The sequence below is a fragment of the Hemicordylus capensis genome, chromosome 4 (assembly GCF_027244095.1).
Source record: "Hemicordylus capensis ecotype Gifberg chromosome 4, rHemCap1.1.pri, whole genome shotgun sequence".
In the NCBI taxonomy this organism is placed as follows: domain Eukaryota; kingdom Metazoa; phylum Chordata; class Lepidosauria; order Squamata; family Cordylidae; genus Hemicordylus; species Hemicordylus capensis.
In genome coordinates, this window is record NC_069660.1 from 191,870,809 (window position 1) to 191,893,717 (window position 22,909).

At 45.7% G+C, this 22,909-nt stretch overlaps 1 protein-coding gene across 1 annotated transcript in view; it reads left to right on the forward strand.

The window, feature by feature from the left end:
* Nucleotides 1–10,243, forward strand: part of LOC128322537 (uncharacterized) — a 184,862-nt gene extending 174,619 nt beyond the window's left edge. Inside the window, exon 8 of the mRNA XM_053243971.1 lies at nucleotides 9,979–10,243. The gene's annotated coding sequence lies outside the window, so the exon portion shown is untranslated. The remainder of the gene's footprint in view (nucleotides 1–9,978) is intronic.
* The last annotated feature ends 12,666 nt before the right edge of the window (nucleotides 10,244–22,909 follow it).

The window sequence follows — 22,909 nt, forward strand, 5'->3', positions numbered from 1 at the left end:
TCCAGGATGCCCCGCATGCTTGCTGTGATGGAGCTGGCAGTCGTGTGGGTGGCTGATCTGGCTGCCCAGCTATGAGTGGTTGCCCGTCTGCAGAGAGAGTGGGCTAAGCCCGCTGTCCCTGCAGAACCCCCAGGAGCTTCACACTGATCGTGTGTGAGTGCCTCAGAATCTATTAAGCAGCATAGCATTGCATGCCTTAAGTGTCACCTGTGAGTTTGCCAGCTTCACTGATGAAATGATCAGGGATCAGATTGTTATGAAAGCAAACTGTTCCAAACTGCATGAAAAACTGCTACCAGAGTGGAAACTTACCTTGGATAAAGTCATAGAGTTGGCTAGGAGGTTGGAACATGCTCTTCACTGTGCCAGCTTGCTCGTTTTGGTACTCCAAAACCAATCTCTTGAAATCCAGGCGGATCAATCTAAATCCTTTCAAATCCAAGCTTCTCATATGACACTGCCCCAGAAACTGTCAGCAAAAGAAAGTAGGTGGTGCCATGGCTACTGGTGTGGAGACTCTGCCCACAAAGCCAATTTTGCTCACTGTCCTGCACAGAAGGTCACTTGCAACAGTTGCAAAAAAGGGGACACTTTGCCAAGATTTGCAAGTCTGCTGTCCACTCCATTACTGATTCACTATATGATAAGAGAGCCAGCGTGGTGTAGTGGTTAGAGTGCTGGACTAGGACCGGGGAGACCCGAGTTCAAATCCCCATTCAGCCATGAAACTAGCTGGGTGACTCTGGGCCGGTCACTTCTCTCTCAGCCTAACCTACTTCACAGGGTTGTTGTGAAAGAGAAATTTAAGTATGTAGTACATCGCTCTGGGCTCCTTGGAGGAAGAGAGGGATATAAATGTGAAATAATATATAATAATAATAATAAGGATGAGGCAGCTGCACCATTTTCCGACAGCGTTTTAAGTATGATAGAATCAGAGCCTGCTTCTCCAAATTGTCATGTTAAACTTAATGGCTATAAAGTGCCATTGCTGACTGATTCTGGTTCTCCATACACTATCATTTCCCAACTGATTTACAAGAGACTCCTTATGACATCAGATCTGCACCTGCAGCCTTTAGACATCCACCCATGGGGATTTGGAGGTTCCCCTATAGCCATAAATGGATATTTCACTGCTGTCCTGGAATACAAAGAACACAATGCAGAAGGGAAAGTGTACATGCCACAAAAAGACATCTCAATATTGGGCTGGAAACATCAGAAAAACCCATGGATCATGTTAGACGCAAACAGCAAGGAACCCGTATTAGAGATTATGGAGCATCCTCCATATGCTGATACGATTGCTGATTTCTCAGTTGTTTTTGCTGATACTCCTGGCACTGCCATACATTTCAAATATAAAATTCAGATGAAGGCAAATGTAATACCTGTACAACACAAAGAGAGGAACATACCTATAGCATTGTGCCAGCCACTTAGCAGAGCTCTTACATCTTCAGCATGCTGACATCATAGAACCTATTGATTCATCAGAATGGGTCTCTCTCCCATTGTTCTTGTGAGGAAATCAAATGGTACACTTTGAATGTGTGTAGATTTAAGATATGTGAACTCCAATATGTTAGAGGATTTTCATCCATTACCCACTATCAATGAAAAGCTGCTTTTTCTGAAAGAGGCTTCAGTGTTCACAACTTTGGACTTGTCTGTGGCCTATCATAAAATTCCTCTGCTGAAACATTATAGCAAATACACAACCTTCATTACCCCAGAGGGTTTTTAAAAATCAACACAAAAGACTGCCTTTTGGATTAGCCCCTGCAGCTTCGGTATCATAATGAATGATGCATACAATTTTTGGGACTATGGTAGTCTGGTGCAACCTGGCTCTGTCCCTGTATTTGTCCTCCTGAAATAAAACACTGAGATATTTCAAGACTTCCAGATAAGACTAGGAAAAATTCTCAGGGTGGTTCTGCAGTTCTGTAAATTATTCCTGGATTTCACCTACTGTGTAATCCAAAGCAAATTATTATATAAACTCTTTGGTGCCCCTCAGAATTCCTCAGAGTATACCTGAAGCAAAATTTCCAGATATCTCAGGAGGTTTAAGAATGATAATTACTATAGACTCTGCCTGATTTAGGGTGAAACTATTACAATTGATCCTTGATGATTTTATGTCTATCTGTGAACTCATAATGCTTCCTTGGCAACAGAAAATGCCTCTCTTCGTTTATTCGGTGCACTGGTGCTTTAGTGAACCATGCATATAGTTCATTCAGCACAATTTCTTTTGATGGCTTCATAAGTATAGGAAATTATATACGTACTCTCATTTTCCTCAAGGTCTTCCTGTTCTTCACTTCTGAAAGCACATAACAGTGGCAGCTGCCTTTTGAGTTTATGATTTTATAACTGTGAATTTGTTTTCTGCTGACTGACAAAGCAGTTCAAATGTCAAGCTAGCAGCACTGCACTGATAGTATGCAGATGCAGATAAATGGACTGGCAGCTGAAATGAAGCTATTCATGCCATTTTGCAGCCCAGTAAGCTTAATAACAGCCATTAAAAAATCCTTCCTCTCCCCCCACCCCCCGGAGTTGTAACTTAGAATTTGTACAACATGGAGACTTTCAAAAACATTGCAGCTCATACTTATACACCAACCCCCCCCCCTCAAAACCCCAAACACTTACATTAGTAAGACATCGGTTACTCTTTAGATAATAATACAAAACAAATGGAAATTTCAAGTGAACATACAATGTCCTCTCTCTTGGAAGCTAGAAGTAATGGCTGTTCCAGGAGAACTGAATTCAGTCTGGTTAAGACATCGTCTAATTTTTCAAAATACTTTCTTAGCGTTTTATTCAGAATTTCATTATCGGCTGAGAATGTAAAAATCTTCTCAGTGAAAGAATGAAAAGTGTATATAGCCACTCAATACGTAAGTGGAAAATACCACAAGTTCTTGAATTGGAAAAACCAACTCCAATATGATGAGATTAAAATATTTTCCTGAAAGCAAAGATTTCACCAAACTGGGCATTTGTGTCAATCCCCATGGAGGATAACCCAAACAAACAACAACTTGTTCTAGTAAGAACTAATCAGCCTACTTTCCTTTCACTATCTCTAAAACTGGAATAAATTTGGTGCAAACCGAGGTCCACAAGTTAGATCTCTTCCATCTCAAATGCTCATGTGTCCACCATCTTGGATTGGGGTGGATGACATCATTACAAACTACACCTTTGAGGTGTCCCTGTGTGTCACTCACTATATGTGTACCAAATTTGGTTCAAATTGGTTAGACAGTCCTCAAGTTAGGGCACTTGTGACTCAAACGTTCACACGTCCACCATCTTGGATCAGGGTGGGTGACATCTTCAAAAACTACACCATTTGGTGCATCCCTATGTGTCCATACAGCTTTAGCAAATTTGGTTCAAATCAGTTAGACTGTCCACAAGTTAGTGCACCTGTGTCTCCAAAGTTTATGAGTCTGCCATCTTGAATCGGGGTGGATGGCATCATCACAAACTATGCCATTGAGGTGTTCCTGGGTGTCACTCACTGCAACTGTACCCTTTTTGGTTCAAAAGGGTTAGGCAGTCCAGAAATTAGCCAGCTTGCACCTCAGATGTTCACATGACCACCATCTTGGATTGGGGTGGATGACATAATCACAAACTATGCTGTTGAAGTGTCCCTATGTGTCACTACAGCTGTAACAAATTTGGTTCAAATTGGTTAAGCAGTTTACAAGTTAGCCCACTACTGCCTGAAAGTTTACATGTCTGCCATCTCGAACCTGGGTGGATGACATCATCACGAACTATGCCACTGAGCCATTTTTGGACCACCCTGAGCCATTTTCGGAAGGGTGGTATAGAATTCAAATAAATAAATAAATAAATAAATAAATACAATAAATTGAAATATCCCTGTGTGTCACTCACTGCAACTGTACCCAATTTGGTTCAAATGGGTTAGGCAGTCCATAAACTAGCCCACTTGTGTTGGAAATTCTCTGTGGTGAGAGAATCCCTTTCTCATTATAGCAGAGTGCACAGAGGCACAACACAGCAGATTTAGTTAGGCATGCATGTATGCTGAGAGTAAAGTAACTTGGAGCCAATTCATAGTTTCAAATCAATATATAAGGCATTTATTAAGGAACTCCATTCTAGATAGGAAAGTGAGGAGTTAGGATCTCTAATCTATCTATCTAGCTGGATGCAGATGGATTCTGCATCTTCTCTGCACATATGGTGCAGGGAGAGAGGCTTGCCATGTTGCAGGGTAGAAGGGCAGGTAGGGAAGAGAGAGAGGAAGGAAGTTAATCCCTGAGATTAGCAATCTAAATATCAAAGGGATAGTATCAGAGCAGTGGAGAAGGGATGACCAATGTCTTGACCCTCTAGCCCTCTGACTCACTAGTCTGTCCTCCACTGTCTGAGACGAGACAGCACAAAGTCCTTTAACTTCCAACAACTTGCACCTCAGATTTTCACATGGTTGCCATTTTGAATTGGAGTGGATGACATCATCACACACCATGCCATTAGGGCATCCCTATGTGCCCTACAGGTGTAGCAAATTTGGTTCAAATCAGTTAAGTGGTTCACAGATTAGCCCACACACCTCAGAGGTGTATGTGTCCACCTTCTTGAATGGGTGTGGATGACATCATCACAAACTACCCTACTGAGATGACCCTGTGTGTCACTCACTGCAATTGTACCTAATTTGGTTTAAATTGGCTGGCAGTCCACAAATTAGTCCGCTTGCGCCTCAGATGTCCACACGACCGCCATCTTGAATTGGAGTGGATGACATCAACACACACCATGCCATTTGGGTATCCTTATGTGTCCCTACAGCTGTAGCAAATTTGGTTCAAATCTGATACGCAGTTCACAATTTAGCCCACTTGCACACCACACAGAGAGAGAGAGAGAGAGAGAGAGAGAGAGAGAGAGAGAGAGAGAGAGAGAGAGAGAGAGAGAGAAAGCCAGGTAATCTCATAAGCCGACTGGAAAGCAGGCTAACAAATGCACCAGTGAGAGGAGTAAATGATATCTATAATCAGATTCCTGTGTATCACATCTGTATAACTTGGGATCCATTAAATTTGAATGCAGTCCACCAGCTGTGTATAGATTGAGAGAACGCTTGCATTTGCTGGAACTGACAAACATGGGGACCTGGGCAGGCCACAACATATGCCTGGTGCAATGTGTACATCTTCATGGGTCAAGAGTTGGCAAGCCTGTATATGGATTGATCCCACTGTGTATACAAAAGCTGCTGCTTCTGTTGTGTGTGCTTGTGCACACATGCATGCAAAATTCTTTTCATCCAGAAGTCCAGTTTATATGGGCAGTTCTCAACCTAATCAACACCTACCACAACCAAAGCAACAGGCTGTGGGTTTCTGACCCCTCTGTGGGCTTCTGAGCCTTTTTAACCCCTCTGTGACTGAGGGGTTAGGATTAGCAGCCCAGGTAGTTAAGCCCAGGTACGCTGCTAAAAATGTCAGTCACTGTCTTTAAAGAAATTATGTAGTAGTTCTGCCAAGTCTTTCATACAGTATTTGCATGAATGAATCATTTATTCCAATCGTTGATCAGAATTAAGAAAAACAAAAACAAAAACAATTATACAGACTCCCAATAAAGACAAACAAAAGAAAAGATCACTTTGGAACCATAATTCAGTTAATGAAAAATTACACCACCACTCAAACTGTACATTAAACTGTTGAAGCTAGCAGCTTCCGGCGAACTTTCCCAGCTATTGAGCAAAACTTGGCAACATTTAAAGAAATTTCAGCAAATATATTAGTGGTATGCACGGAACCGCACCTTCGCGGTCCGGCACTGGGGAGGGTGGATCTTTAAGGGTGGGGGAGGGTGTACTTACCCCTCCTGCCACTTTCCCCCCTCCAACACTTCCTGTACCTTCCTGCCGCCCTTACCCTTGTTCCTTGTCAAATGGCTTCAAAAGCCTCACTGCGCATGCGCATATCACGTGCGTAATGTCTGTTCGTCACACACGCGCATGCCTGTGCGTCACACGTGCGCATGCCTGTGCGTCACACGCACGCATGCCTGTGCGTCACACGCGCGCATGCCTGACGTGCACACACACACACACAACGCAGGACATGACACGCGTGTGACGTGCACACGTGCAGTGAGGCTTTTCAAGCCATTTGACGAAGAATGGGGTAGGGGTGGCATGGAGGTTCAGGGAGTGCTGGAGAGAGAAAAGCAGTGGAAGGGGTAAGCACACCCTCCCACGCCCTTAAAGATCCACTCTCACCAGTGCCGGACCGCTGGACCGGCCCCACGTCCAGACTGGTCTGGAGGCCCTTAGAGTGGGCTACGGACCGGTCCGTGCACATCCCTAAAATGTATTTGCTAAAAGCAGATTAAGATAAAAATTATCTGAATGCCCTGGAAATTCTTTTATGAGAGGCAGGGGCAGATCCAGGATGAAATTACAGGAGGTGCAACAGGAATAACCCCACCCTATATAAAAATATTGGGGCTCGGATTTCCTCTCTCTTGCAAATGCAATATGCCAGGGGTGTCAAACTCAAATCTGGTGGTGGGCCAGATTGGATTCCAATGAACCTCTGGGGAGCCGCACATAGTATTACACCAATTTCGGCCACCTTGCACCCACCTCACATCACTTTTTGTCTTCCTCTTTCCTAACTTCTCTCATGCCCTTTCTCCCCCGCCCCCACCCCTTGCCCTGCCATTTAAATTGTTGGAGATGGAGTTCCAGTGCATCAGCCTTTTGCACCAACTATCCTAATGACCACTAGGGGCATTGGGAGCAGAGATAGTGAGTAAGGGTCTCCTTACCTGTCGCTGCTTGTCTCTACTCTATGGCCCTTGATAGGACTCCTCAGGCATTTCCTATGAGAGTAAGATTCCCTTCCTTTCCTCTTAGAGTAGTTCTATAGATTAAGGTTAGGTCTTTCCTATCCAAAGTGTACTTCATCAATACATAGTTCTACAAGAAACTCCATGTGTCTTCTCTAAATAGCTGCAACAACTAAACTCTGCGTTCTACTTTGCAACTGGAGTGGGTAGCTTCTTTAGTGCTCTGCTAATTAATTGGGGTAAAATTACAACCCATAACATAAATTAGCTGAATGCACTACTTTTTACACCCAAACACACTCAGAGGAATATTGAATCTTTAAAAAATTATTTTTAGAAGAAATTCTGAACATACCTGCGGCCAATACCAGATTTTGCATGCATAATCTTGCCACTGTGCCCTCTTCCTCTCTCCCTTACAGAGGTGTTGCTAGGTACTTAAGCTTGGGCCGACAGGGCCTCCCATGGCCTCCCCACATTTTGATAATTAAACCCTTCCATGCTTTCTAAAGGTATCCAGCGTTCTCCTCCCCACTAGTTTACTTCACGAGTAAGAATTAATCTCCTTTTTCTCCTGCAGTCAATACCCACACACTGTTTAGAACCAGTGTGGTGTCGTGTTTAGAGTGTTAAGACTAGGACTGGGGGACTTGACATTCCCTAATCAGTCATGAAACCCACTGCAGGACTTTAGGTGAGACGCAATGAGGCCCTTCTCACGATCATTGAGAAGAGCCTCTAGGGGGTGTGCGGGGAGAGTGGGCTTAGCCCACTCTTGACTCCCCCGCAGACGAGCAACAGCCTGCTCTGGGCAGCCACAGCAGGCACCCACACAACTGCCGGCTCCGTCACGGAGCTGGCTGGGGACTTTGGGGGCTATGTGGCCCCCGGAAGCTCCAGCGTGCCCTGTGCAAGCTCGCAGGGCATGCTGGAGAGACCCCCCAAATCAGGGTGGCTGCTTTTAAGCCTCCTAGGCAGGGGTCTACTGATGAGTAGTCGTGCCGCGGAGCTGCGCCACAGCAACTCATGAGCAAAAAAAAAAAAAAGGGTTTGCGGAGCGTTCGCAAACCCAGTTTAAAGGGAGGGTTACTTTGGCGGGTTAACCGTCTGGAGGCCACCGAGCTCACCTGCAAGCCCGGTGGTTCACATGGTCAGGCAAAATCGGGCTAGGCTCTCCTAGCCTGATTTCACCTGATCGTTAGAATAGCCTCACTCTCTCTCTCTCTTCCAAACCTTCCTCACAGGATTGTTGTAAGGATAAAAGTGGGGAGGAAGATCATGTGCACTACCCTGAACTCTTTGGAGACAGAACAGGATATGTGACATAATAATATATGTGTCTATAACTATAATCCTTAACATGTAAACTCAGAAGCAAACTCAAACAGCTCTTTTACACCTGTCATAGCAGTAAGCAGCCCAGTTTGCATTTGGTTTAAACAAAAAGCATAAACTATAGTGTATGGCTATACACCGCAGTGTATATACAGTGTGTAGAGTGTTTGTCTATACACTACAGAAAGAAAGGACACCAATTTGATTTCAAACAGAACAGCAGAATGTCATATATGGTTACCCCAAATTCTTAGGATTTAAAGACAACCAAGCATTTCATTGGCAAGAGAGTTTTTTAAATGAGTTTCTTGTGATCTGATTTGCATAGCCTTATTTTGAAGCAAGTGAATAAAAATAGACTTTTTGGTGGTGGAGGAGGCTTAATGTTCATTTTAGCAATTTGTGAAGCTACTTTCAAAAAGTTGTGGTATTTTAGTCCATTACAAGCTTATTAAAAAGACAATATGTGTTATTTATATATGAGCTACTGTTACTAGCACAAAGTAAAATAAAATGTTGAGAAAGAACCATTTTCTCATATTTTGCTATTTAAGCCATCTTTGTTGCTAAAAAGAGCAGCATATAAATATATTTAATGGTGTGTGTTGGGGTGTGCAATTCAGATCCAAATCGAAACACCCCCGATTTGTTTCGGATCCAAATCTGGCCCATCCGAATCACCCCCGATTCGATTTGGATCCGAATTAATCCAAATCCGAATCGATTCAGATTTTAAAAATGGGTCCTGGGGCCAAAAGAGTGGGGTGGGGTGGTAGTGCCTAATGGGTGGAAGCTACCACCCAAATTGCAGAAGGATTGGCGAAAGGGCTGATTTTTGGTGAATTTTTGAAGTTTTAGTGTCTTTGGGGCAGATTGGGGGTATAACATGGGATCTGGGCTAAAAGAGTGGGGTGGGGTGCTAGTAACCAATGGGTGGAGGCTACCACCCCAATTGCAGAGTGATTGGGCATAGGGCTGATTTTTGATGAATTGTTGAAATTTACGTGTTTTTAAGGTTTCCCCCCATTAGGTATAATGGAGGGTGTATCGCTTCACGTTGGGGGGAAAGGGGTGGCGTAGAGCAGTGTGGGGTTGGTGGTAGTGCAAGGTAGGGGCAAGGAAGCTACCTGAATTTTTTCAAAGGATTTGGGTAGAGGGCTGATTTTTGGTGATTTCATTTGTTGGAGTTTTGTTGCTTCTGAGGTGTTCTGAGTGTGGATTCTATGACAGCATTAGCAAATGAGATTTTCAATGAGACACCATGAATCCACTCTCATTTGCTATCATAGAATCTACACTCAGAACACCCCAGAAACAACTGAACTCTGTACCTACCCCATGGGTTAGAAACCCATGGGGATGGTTGGCACCCAATGTGCACTATACCACCACTCGCTCTGGGCCACCCCAGCACCCCCCAAGTGCACTTATGGGGCTGCTGAAAGCTCCATTACACCTTATGAGGAAAAACCTTAAAGACACGTAAACTTCAGAAATTCACCAAAAATCAGCCCTCTGCCCAATCCTCCTGAAATTTGGGTGATAGCCTCCACCAATTAGGCACTACCACCCCATCCCACTCTTCTGCCCCAGATCCCACTTTCTGCCCCAAAGACACCAACAATTCAGGAATTCACCAAAAAGGTTTCCAAAAGCAAGCATGATGATGTCACACAGATGCAGCAGCAGAGCAGAATACTAGGTAGGCCCTAGGTCCAACAACAGTGCCCTTCCCTGACCCTCTTCCAAACTTTTTTTTGTCCACCACAGTCAACAGAGAGGCACAGCCAGGAACACGCATTCGGTGAGGAGGATGAAAAACAACATTCTGCAAGCGGAGCAGTGAGGCTTGGCACGGGGCCCCCTCCCAGCACCCACACAACTTTGAAGAATGATGAATTGATGATGATGGCAGAAAACAATGGCAGCACACACGTTTTTGGCACATTTCTTTTCCGCAACCTGTGGCATGTGATCACTGTGCAGTGCACAACTATGTAGAGGCAAGCAATCTTTGAATTAAAATGCTGACAACTCACAATATGACCCAATCTTCATTGCAAAAAATAAAATAAAATAATTTAAAAAATAAAAATCCCACACACATGCACAGACACAGTGAATTGCACCTGTACTGACCTTTGCCCACACCACACCATGATAAGAGGTCTCTCCAAAAAAGCCAACTAGAATTGGCAGGCATACAATTGCATTTTGGGATTGCATTCCAATGCATACTGCTGGGGCTGGAGAGAAAGACTGTGCAGTCACATGACACATTACTAGTAGTAGTTACTATTATTACCTGTGGGCGTGTGGGCGTGCTCGCTCTGCTAGAGGGTTAGTGGATTCAGGGCTGAAAAATTGGCTGTGTCACCTCAGGTTGCAATGTGTGTGCTCTCTCTGTCTGCGTGAGACAGACATTTGTGAGGGCTGTACCAGCATCAAGCTCATCATTGGCGACACAGCTTTTTGGGGGTGGGGTGGGGTGCATGTGTGTATGTGCTGCTGCTTCAGTCACAGTACTCCTCATGGGCAGAAAAAACAAGCAAAACGTATAAGCAAAGCAATTAAAGTCTTAGACAGCAGCAGACAATGTTGCTGACAAGTTATCCAAGCTACATTTTTGAACAGAGAAAAGCATGAACATCAGCAAATCAAAATCAGAATCACATTACATGGAAAAATGCACCAGACAGACATTTAGAATTCAGCATCAATTCAATTGTTCACAATAGTTGGAAGGAAGCAATTGTTTGGGGACAAGCATAAGAAGCAAGCAAGCAAAGCTAGCAAACCCTCTCTGTGACAGTGTTCCCCCCCACTCATATGTGTGTCTGTGTGTGCGATGTAATCCACACATATGAGCACATGCCATTGCACAGAAGTGCACAATAGCCTCCCAGGGATGTTCCTGACTGTGCCCCCCGCACACGCAGCAGCAGCCTGCCTCTGTGATGGATGATGTGCCACATGCCTTCTGGCCCGCAGGACCAGGGAAGCGGGTGCTCCTGCAAAAGGGAGGGATCCACCACAGATTTCTGCTGCAGAGACAGTGACTACAGCTCCAATTGTCCCTAGTCTCAATGGTGGCCAGCCGTCGCAACAGTGGGAAATGGGAGTTGTAGTCTCTCTCAGCAACATCTGTGAGAACCCCTCCCTGATGCAGGGAGCACTCACTTGCCCTAGCCCTGATTGCCAGGACAGAAGCAGTCCACCATCCCAGGCTGACAATGCAGCGGTGCCTGCGTGTGCATGTGTGTCTGGATGTGCCAGCAGCACTAAGGGGCGGGGAGGGATGGACTGTGACACATCTTTTGGCCGGAATGAACTGCCGTGGCGTGGGAGTCACTGCATGGGGGGGGGGTGATGCGAATCATTCGCCCTCCATGGCCAGCTCGGGGTAGCCCAGCAGGGGGAGATTCACCTTCAAGAAGACGAGCTGCTCGACCAACTCAGCATCCAGGCGTCAGCGCAGAGGAGTCATCACGTCCCCGGCCATGGAGAACAACCTCTCACTCGAGACGCTGGTTGGTGGGCAAGAGAGGCACCACACAGGAACGGTCGCCAAGTCCGGCCAGACTTTGCGACGCGTTGCCCAAAAGGGGAACGGCTCACTCTCCTCGTCTTCTGCCGCCTCCTCCAGGTACTGCAGAATAGGGGTGTGCAATTCGGGAATTCGGTGATTCAGTTCAGGACCTGAACCGAATCACCCCTGTTCTGTTTTGTGCCCGAATATGGGCCACCCGAATCACCCTTGATTCGGTTCAGATTCGGATTTAATCCGAATCTGAATCGATTTGGGGGGTAAAAAAGGGGCCCAGGGGCAAAATTTTGGGGTGGGGTGGTAGTGCCCAATGGGTGGAGTCTACCACCCCAATTTCAGGGGAATTGGGCAAAGGGCTGATTTTTGGGGAATTTTTGAAATGTTAGTGACTTTGGGGCAGTTCGGGGGCATAGCATGGGATCTGGACAAAAGGAGTGGGGCGGGGTGGTAGTGCCTAATGGGTGCAGGCTACTACCCCAATTTCAGGGGGATTGGGCAAAGGGCTGATTTTTGGTGAATTTCTGAATTTTTCATGTCTTTGGGGCAGATTGGGGCAGAAAGTGGGGACTGGGGCAGAATAGTGGGGTGGGGTGGTAGTGCCTAATGGGTGGAGGCTACCACACCAATTTCAGGGGGATTGGGCAGAGGCCTGATTTTTTGGGAATATTTGAAGTTTTGGTGTCTTTGGGGCAGATTGGGGGCAGAAAGTGGATCTGCCCCAAAGGAGTGGGGTGGGCTGGTAGATAGTGTCTAATGGGTGGAGGCTACCACCCGCCCCCAATTTCAGAGTGATTGGGCAGAGGGGTGAATTTTGGTGAATTCTGAGGTTTGTCTTCATAAGGTGAAGTGTGCTAAATTGATTACTTCCTCATATTCATAGTAATTGAGAGTGTGAAAAAGTGAAAGTGGGGGTAATGAGAGTTGTCTAATTGAAAAAAATCTCATTTGCTATGATAGAATGAGAATTCACACCTCAGAAGTTTTTGAAATTATTGTAGGATGGATGGCACGCTGGGGCTGGAGTTGCTTCAGGCAGGCTTCAGTGGTGATTATCCACAGCAGGAAGAAGTTGCAAAAAATCAGGGGAAATAATTTAAAAAGGAGAACAAAAACCCTCCCTTTCTACCAATATTCTCTCTTGCTCAATTTTTAAAAAGACAGAAAATGCAGGAGAGAGAGAATGGCTGCACAGCCAGCAGGCTGGCCTTGCTGCAAGGCAGATGTTTGTGTTGTTTTAAAAAAAATTCTCCTCCTCCTCTTCTCTTTCTCTCTCTCAAAAAAAGGGCTGAAATCAAGCAGGAAAGGCAGGCAACCGGCAAGGCAGAGCAATGGCGTAAATGCTGAACAATAGCACCCACACAAATTGCTGAGCAAAATGGAGGCAAGGCTGAGTAAGCAGGGCAACAGAGCTCTCTCTTCTCCCACACAAGGCAGCAGAAAGGAAGAAAATGGCCACTGGTGGCCCTTTAAATACCCTCCTGCAAAGCCCTCAAAAAATTCCCCCCACCCTTGACCCTTCCTCCACCTCCCCCTGGCCAATGTCGGGGTGTTATTTACTAATCAACACCAAATATGGTCATTCCTCAACAGGTCGGACCTTTTCAATAAAAGTGAATGGGAAGCTATTTTTGCATTGAAATCAATGGAGGCAAAAAGGCGGGAAATTCAAATAGACGTCATTCTGAAAATGGAGGGGGAAGAAGGCGGCAAAGGCAGGCACTTTATCGGCCACAAAATGGAGGGCTGAAACAACAAATATTTCGGATCCGAAACAGGAGTGATTCATTTCGGATCCGAAAAATTTGGGGGGGCTTGGAGGGTAATTCTTTTCGGGTCCGAATCACCCGAAATCGGCCGTTTCAGGTACAGATCGTTCTGTACCCAAAACGTTTCGCACATCCCTAGTGTGTGTGTGTGTGTAGAGAGAGCGAAACCCACATACAGATTAGAGCTATAGAAGTTTAGTATCTTCAGGAACAAAAGGTAGAAACAAAAACAGATCCATTTTGTTAGAGCATTTCTTCTCATTAAAAAAAAAAGTTTTTAATACATTTGAACTGACTAATTTCCAACAAGATGATATATTGTTGGGATGGAGAGGGTTTTTCTTACAAGTTTGTATTAGAACCGAAAATGATTTTTTTAAACTGTAAAACTCTCTCACACAAACACAAAGAAGAAACACATGCACAAATATTGACATTACTTCTCTCACGTGTGTACATACACACACACACACACACACACGGGGGTGGGTGGGAAGAGGAATACAGTGGCTTAAGCAAGGGGTTGGTTGCTTAATCTCTCTCTCTCTCACACACACAAAACAAAAAGATAAGAGTTGGGGTTTTTTTTAATGTTTTACTTTCCTGGAGCGAGACAAGCCCAACAGTCAGCAACTCCATTCTCCTCGTGGCAAATTGCAGTACATTCAGAGGAAGGCCAGAGTAGGGGCGGAACATAAGACCCCAGGAGAAAAAAATCAGGCTGCTGCTGATTGCTGCTGCCCCCCCTGCTGGGAAAGAGCGGGAATAGCAGCAGAAAGTTAAGTTATCCCTTTTAATGAAGCTGCTGCTGCTGAGCACGATCAGCCAAAATCGGGCTAGGCTCTCCTAGCCCGATTTTGGCTGATCGTGAGAATAGCCCCATTGACTTGTATCCAACAAAGCGCAAGCAGAACTCTGCTCATACATAAAACCTTGCCACTCTCCACCTAACAACACAAACTTACACACCCCTGAAAAGCCTCTCTTTGGGGTTGCAGTGCCGTCTGGAATGGTGTGGGATGTGGTGTAAGTAGGGGTGTGCACGGAACCGCCACACTGCGGTCCGGCACTGGGGTGGGGGGGTCACTTTAAGAGCGGTGGGAGGGTTTACTTACCCCTCCCACCGCTTTCCCGCTGTGGCGCCGTAATGTAATGAGTAATTGGGGCGGCAGGACACCTCCCTGCCGCCCCTTCCCCGATCTTGCTCTACAAAAACTCCCAGTAATCCTTTGCGCGCGCAGCAAGGCAGATGCTGTGGCTGACTAATGGTAGCAAATTTCTATTTCTTTCCTCTCTGTGAAATAAAGCACTAACATATTCTCTGCCCACATTCAGACATCACAGGAACTGGCTTAGAGCTGCAGTTTGCAGTTAACATTCTAAACTGGGGATCGCATCGCAGACAATCCTGCATTCCCAGTTTGGGCAACTCCAGAGGCAGGCTAGAGTTCCCCCTCCCACTTTCTGGTCCTCCAGGCTTGGTTCTGCCCACTTCTACAGCCATGCTGGCGACAGGCTGTGGGCATGGCTTCACAGATCCAGGAAATAGCTCACAAGGGTTTTTTCCCTACAGGTTCAGCATGTCTAGCACAGACCTACCACCACCATTGCTTCAAGGATCGCAGACTTCAAGCAGTGCTCCCAATCCCTGGTAGTATTTCTGGCCCTTTAATTATAAGAGCAGCAGGGCCTGGTATGCCTGTTGGCAGGCCTAGGTAGTAGGAAGTATGCAGGGAGGGGTGTAGTATTCCATCAGGGAACACACCGTGGAGTGCTGGGTAAGCCCTAGAGTTGGTGCTACTCCAAGCTGGCCTTTCATGGGTCGCATAACCTGTAAACACAGTTATAGCAGTGGATGCATGCAGACAACACGGAAGCCCTTCCAACAGAGGCTTAGAGTGGTGAAACTGAGGAGTAATCCCAGCTCCAAATTCCAGTTTTGTAAGTAAACTGAACCCTGTGGTTTGGTTGTGAGGCCGTGGTTGCATGCATTCAGACATCGCATGAAACTAGAGTTACAGGTTTGCTGGTAAACTGCAACTCCAATTTTGTGTAATGTCTGAATGCAGCCTCTGTCAAAAGTTTATGTTTAGAGAGCTTTGTGTTCAGATTGCTGGAGGGCAGAGTCCTTAGCTGACTTTCCAGGTTTCCTGGCTACAGTGGGAGTGACACATTGAGGCAATTCTCATAACCGCCAAGAGTCCAGGCGGGGAGGGTGCCAACCAGTCATGAGGTCTTTGGCACATGTCCCATGCACCCAGACAAGCAGTGCTCCACGGGGGCACATGGAGTGATATGCAGCCAGAACTAATTGCTCCGGCTGCCCCGTATCCCATAGTCCACTGTACATGGTGCATTTGGGGCATTCCCCCTTCTCTGTGTCTCCTTGGGTTGTGTGCACAATACCTGGCAGCTGGGTTAAGGGTACACCCACACCCTTAACCTCAGCTAACAGCCAGGTTTGGTAAGGGGGAGGATCTGCGAGGATCCCAGTGCTTCACACTCCCAGCCTAACCCAGGCTGGGCTGCCCTAGCCTGAGTTAAGCTAGTTGTGAGAACAGCCTCAGTATCATTGTGGGACACAGAACAATACAGGAAATCAATCAGGTATGCCTTCTTAGTTGGGATTAAAAGCTTCTAAAGTTTTAAAAGCCATCCTTCCCCTGATAACAGCCTGTAAAGTTGGTCACATTGGGAGACACAAAGAGAGAGACTGCCTCACAGGAGCAGATGACTCCATGTGCAATATCCCAAGTCTCTCTCTCCCCCCTCCACACATTTTATCCTCACAAAAATCCTTTGAGTTAGGCTAGGCTGAGAAATAGTGAATGGCCAAGATCACCCAGTGAATAGCTTCAGGAATAGCATAGGGAGAGAGGCAAGAGGGAGCGGATAAACTGGGAAAAGGAATTGTTCTTTTCCCCATATGATTGCTTCATCATAAATACAACTTACTGCTCATTTGACTATGCCACATCTATAGGATTGCAGTCTTTGTCATTGAAAATTAGTCAATGAGGCTATTCCCACAATCACTGGAAAGTGGACTAACGGAGCTTAGCCCACTTTCCAGGGATTGTGGGAACCACCAGGCTCTCAGGCAAGTACGGTGTTCCCAAGGCAGTTAGCCCGCCAAATTTCCCCTCCGCTTAAATCAGGTTAATGGAGCAAGCGCTCCATTAACCTCATTTTTTTGGTCATGTGTTGCTGCGGTGTGTGGCTACACATGAGTAGACCCCCGACCAGGAGGCTGCAAGCAGCCTCCTGGGCTCAGGGGTCTCTCCAGGATGCTCCGCACACTAGCACGGGGCATCCTGGAACTTCCAGGGGCTGCACGGCCCCCAATCCCTGCAGCCCCCACCGGCTCCGTGACAGAGCTGGCAGCCGTGTAGGTGGCTGATCTGGCCACCCAGGGCTGCCTTTTCATCATCTTCAGGGAGAGTGGGCTAAGTCCGCTCTCCCCATAGAGGCGGAAGAAGCTCTTTTCACGGATCGTGAGAAGAGCTTTATTATTTCATTTGTCTTCTCTAAACAGGATTAACACTGGATAGATCCTGTTGTGTTTTGATTTCTGTTAACATACTTTGTGTATATTTTGCTTCCCCCTCCCCTGAAAAAAGCCTGCAGATAGCAATGGCAGGTGGTGAGAATGGAGAAACATAGCAATCATAGCAAAAAAGAAACAGGCTATTATATTTTGGAATTATTGATCTGATTGAGTGTTTAAAAGCTGGAAATATTCCAGTTTTTGCAGGACAAATCCAAGCACATTAGTAAGTTGGATGGGTATCCCATTGTCCGATGGCTATTTTAAAAGATATAATACAAGTCTAACATCAAGTGATCCCGTAGAACAGGTTTTCCTTTTCCTGGGATGATTTACAGCCCCAGAAGGCACAACTTGAGTAATTTAATCTTTGAATAACTTGTATTGCTTAAAGGAAATGGAAACAAGTTCAGATAAGTAATGAATGTCTCAAAATTGTCACCTTTTTCAGGCATTGTATTTTAAGATGTTTTTTAAAAAACTATTTAAATTTGTATTTATTTTTTGTATTTTGCATTTTTATTTATTGTTTACTAAGTATTTTGTATTTCATTTCTAAAACGCATTTACTCAGGTATTTTGTATCTAAAATACTTTTAGAAGTATTTTGCCCATTTCTGGTTATCGCCATTGTAAGGGTTACCTTACATTGCATGCTCATTTTTTACTTATGCATATATTCTGTTGCCATTGATATCACAAAATACCTTTACGACTACTAGGTACTTCATTGGTTTGTGATCTATATCTGTATCTGGTACCTACCCTTCCCATTTTCTGTATCTTAGTCAATTTACCATCAGAACGTAAGGTTTTGCCTCACACCAATAAAGATTTGAGGCACAGAATTTGTAAGGGACATAACTTGTTGATTCAAACAATCAAATCGACAATACTGCAATGGGATTGGGCTCTCTTTACTGCAGGAATTAATGACTGCGAACCCAAGATGCAGTTCCCTTCCCTAATTCTTTTTGGGTGATTATATTCAGCTCACAGCAGCTGAAAAAGTCAATGCAATACTAAGCTTCATTAAGAGGGGCATAGTGTCCAGAACAGTGCTTTTCAACGTTTTTGGAGTCAAGGACTGGTACATTATTCATGCACAGTTTCCTGGACCAGCAGTTAGTAAGGGGTTGCCCGCCTCACCCTCACCCCCACTTCCAGGCACCCCTGCAAAAACAATTTTGGGCAGCTCTCTGGAGTTCATTTCCAGGCAGCCCTTGCTGCTGGATAATGTTGATTTCGAGGAAGTGAAATGAATATTATCCAACAGCAAAGGCTGCCTGGAAATTAGTTCTGGGGAGCTCCCAGTGGCCTCTGCCAGCCCAAAATTGTTTTTTTGGGGGGAGTGATATTTATTAGTGATGCCTCACGGACCGGCACCCAATGCTTCATGGACCGGCACCGGTACACGGACCAGTGGTTGAGAAACATTGGTCCAGAACATGATAAATAATTGTGCCACTATGCTCTGCACTGGTCAGACCTCACTTGAAATACTCTAAGGTCATTCACACAAGTGAAAACAGTGTTCTACCCAGGTTCACATACAGCTCCCAAACCTGGGTAGAACCATTTTCATTTGTGTGGATGACCTCTCTGTCTTGTTCTGAGCCCCACATTTTAAGGAGGACACTGATAAACTAGAGCGTGTTCAGAAGAAGGCAGCAAAGATAGTGAAGAGCAGGTCCTATGGTTGAAGGAGATAGGTATGCTTATCCCGAAGAAGAAAATCTAAGGGGAGATATGATCTGTCTTCAAGTATTGGAAGGGCTGTCACAGAGAAGGAGCAGCAGACTTGTCCAGAATAATTGTGTTAAAATCAGAAGGAAGCAGATTTAGATTGGGATTTAGGAAGACCTTCTTAACTGTAGGAACTGTTTGGCAGTGGAATAGTCTGCCTCATGCATGGTGTTGCTGACCATACAAATGGTGCCGATGCATATGCAAATGTCATATGCATGCTCCGGCCATGCTGGAGTACTTGGGCTGAGTGCTGCCCCAGCAGGAAGCTGCATGGGGTGCCAGAGGTCAGGTAACGTGCTGTTCTCCTTTATTCTTAAAGTTCCCCTGTGCTGCTCTCAAAAAGTGCTTCCAACTGTGGTTCACGCACATCCCTATTCTACATACACAACCTGGCCATGCAAATGGCCTGTACGTATGTGCAGCAGCCTCCAAAATGACCACCATGAGTGCAGAGAGGGCCAAAACAGCCCCAAAATGGGCTGACACAGCCTTTGGGAGACTGGGGGGAAGGGGAACCTTCAGAAAGACCCTCCATGGCCACCACATTAACCCCGAGGCCATGGAAGCCCTTGGTGGCAGTAAGTTCACCTTTAAAAAAACAAACAAACCCTGAACTGGCCCCGGGCTGGTTCAGCTTGACCTTGAGCTGAACCAGCTGGGGTTCAAGTGCAAGCCAGCATGACCTTAAGCTGGTTCACACATCCGTACCAAACTGCTTTGCAATCAGATCACAGAGCAAGGGAGAGAAACCAGAGGTTTCATTCTTCCCCACCAAACACAAACAAGGAAGCCAGCAAAAGATCAGACTTACCAAAAGCCATCCAGCCTTCTTTCTATCCAAAATGGTCATTGGATTCTTCTGAGTAGCTAAAAGAAAGGATTCCTCACCCTCTGGGCACTCTGATTGGCTCCCTGAGGAGTCAATCAGCCCAGTCCCTCTCTGATTAGTTTATAGGGCAGTCCCAGTCCACTTTGCAAAAACAAAAGTTAGCATGTTTATTAGATTCTGTTGTATTAACATCAACAGTGTAAAAGGTCTGGGGCTTTTCATTTGTTCTGTGCTACTGTTACCCACCCTCACAGATTTAAAGCAGCTACAGGCAAGAGCAGAAGGAATCAAGAGGGAGGCAGTAGGCACACAAAATGGAGGCAGAGACAACATGGCTGACTGAGTATTTTAAGGTGAGCGCTACCCACTTTGCCAATAGAGAAGATCTGCTCCTGGATTTAGGGCATAGATTCTTAAGAGGATCCTAAATTCTTCTTTGATGTCAATTAAAATCTGAGCCACAGAAGAATTCTTAGTTTACACTCTCTCTGATCGCTGCTCCATTCTCTATTCAACAGGTCAGGAGTAGGTTAAGCAAATCCTCTTTAGTGCCCCACCATGCTGCATAGCAATGTGTTAAGATGAAAGGTTTCAGTGGCCCTTGAGAAAACTAGTTTTCCTAAGGGCTATGGCCATGGATTTCTCCCCCCCCCCCCCATTTTTTTTTTTTGCATATTCCTAAATTCACAGGTTTCTGTGTCCTTGAATAAATTCACATGACTGAGAGATAGTTATGCAAACACATTCAAAAGTCAATTATTTTGGAAATTGGGGAAACACAAATAAACTGCACCTACCCTTTTATAAGAAACAACAACATGTTTCAACACAGGTGTTCCTATGAATATTTATGGACTATAAATATTAACACAACATTTACATATATTGCAAAACTCTGGCATTTGCAGAAATTATGTGCCACCTTTAAATTTGAAGTTGAATATCAAGCATCTGTGTAGCAAAGTGGCAGTCCTAAATAGTCTATCAAAAAAGAGGGGAAATCAATAGAAATAGCACTTTTCTCTCCATTTTTTGAGGGGGTGGGGGAGATAATGGGCTTTAAATTTGAAACTGAATATCAAACATTTATACAGCAGAGCTGCACTCCACCGCTGCACTCCACCACAATCTATCGAAAAGAGGGGAAGATCAATAGAAATAGTGCTGTCCTTTGCATTTTATTTGAGGAAAATGTGTCCTGAACTTGTACAGAACTGTTCAGGTTGATTATTGGTTTGGTCCCCAGGAAGGCCACTGGCGAGTTCCAGCGGATACATCACTTGTCATTCCCCAGGGGCTCTTCAGTTAATGACATTATACCAGTTGAACTTTGTTTGGTATGGTATACATGATTTGAGGCTGTGAGCAGCTGTGGACTGGAGCAGCTTTTGGCATGATGTGACTTCGGGTCTGCATTTCATCTCTTGCTGGTGAACCATTTGGATTTTGAGCGGTTAGGCTTCTCATTTCAGGGCCTGTACTTTTTGAACAAACCTTGCCTATGGACTGTTTGGTCTTATGTGTGGCCTTCAATACCTTTAATTATATCTCGGAATTAGCCTTGCACTGCAGGGTGGGGTTTCTTACAACAGCTCATTTATTAGGTGATCTCCTATTCGTTGGTCCACTTGCATCCAGACAATGCTCTTTCCTGTTGACCTCCTTCGTGGAGCTGTGTCAAGGGGAACTAGGGGTTCACCTTGTGCTGGATGAAACTGAAAGTCTGGATGTTTGGATTACTTTTTTGGGGATAGAACTAGACATGGTGTCAGGCTGCACAAGACTGCCTCATGACAAGTTACTCATACTAGCATCTAAGTTCCTGGTGTGTTTGGCTGTTAAGAAGGTTACCCTGTGGCAGTTGAAAGTCCTGCTGGGGCACTTATCTTTGCATGTCGGGTGGTCGCCCTAGGCAGGGCCTTTTTGCTGTGTCTTTGTGGTGCCACCAAAGGACTTGGGGAATCTCTTAATAGGAGTATCTGCCCACATGAGGGATGATTTGGAGGTCTGGAACTGATTCCTGGACACATTTAATGTAGTTTCCTTTTGGCACTCTGAGCGTCTCCTGGAAGTGGAGCTCCAGGTACACTCTAGGGATGTGCAAACAGGTTCGATGTTGAGCGTGTTCAACGTTGAACCGGTTTGGTTTGACTGGGGTTGAACTGAACCACCCCATTTGGTCCCACCCCGGACTGGACCCTCCAGGGGTTCACGAGTCCCCCGCTTCAAAAAATAAGAAATAAAAAATAAAACTTACTCCCTCTGAGGGAGTTATCCAAGGTGACAGGGGGGTCCACGGCAGTTCTCCCTACCCCCGCCAGCCTCCCTTACTCCATAAATCAGCCGTTCGATCAGTCTTCATCCAGTTTTTGGCCTTCACCCTGGTGCGGTGGCCATTTTGGAGGCCCCCACACCTGTGCAATGGGCCTCTTCATGGCCTGGCATGACCATGCAGAGGCCCATTGCACTGGTGCAGTGGCCTCTAAAAGCCACCGTGCCGGGGGGAAGGCCAAAAACCAGACAAACAATGGCCAAATGGCTGATTTATGGAGTAAGGGAGGCCAACTGGAGGAAGGGAAACCTCTGTGCCCCCCCACCTCGGACAACTCCCCCAGAGTGGGTAAGTTTAAAAAACTGGGGGGGGACACTCACAACCCCCCCTCCACCAGACCGGACCAAACTGCGGGGAGCAGGTTCACAAGGGTGCCAGACTGAACTGGCCCAGTCTGGTTCGGGTCCATTTCAGATTTGAACTGAACTGGACCAGCAGGTTCCATGCACACCCCTAGTAAACCCCTAGTTTACTTCCAGAGGCGCTGGTGCACCAAGCTGTGGCCTGAGGAATGGAAGGTCCTTACCAAGGACTTCATCTTTCTTTAATTTCCCCCCATCATTGTGGCTGTTCACATCTGTGTGGATTTCTTTGAGAATTCCACAGTTAGGTTTTGGTGTGACAATCAAGCTACTGTTCGAGTTATCAGTTCCCGAACATCTAAGTCCTGTAGGGTAGTGGTCAGGAGGTCAGGGTGTTTGTTTTGCATTGTTTGCGCTAAAACAAATTGATTGTGGCTTGGCATGTTCCAGGGCTCCAGAATGGTATTGTGGATACACTGCCTTGTTCACAGGAGAAGCATTTTCATCCAATGGCCAGACAGGATGCCACTGTGGCTATGGAGCCTTGGCGTGTAGAGACCCAAAGAGCAATGTGGGCATTGCTGGCTCTGAGTCCCAAGACAGCTTATAATAGGAAAATCAAGGCTTTT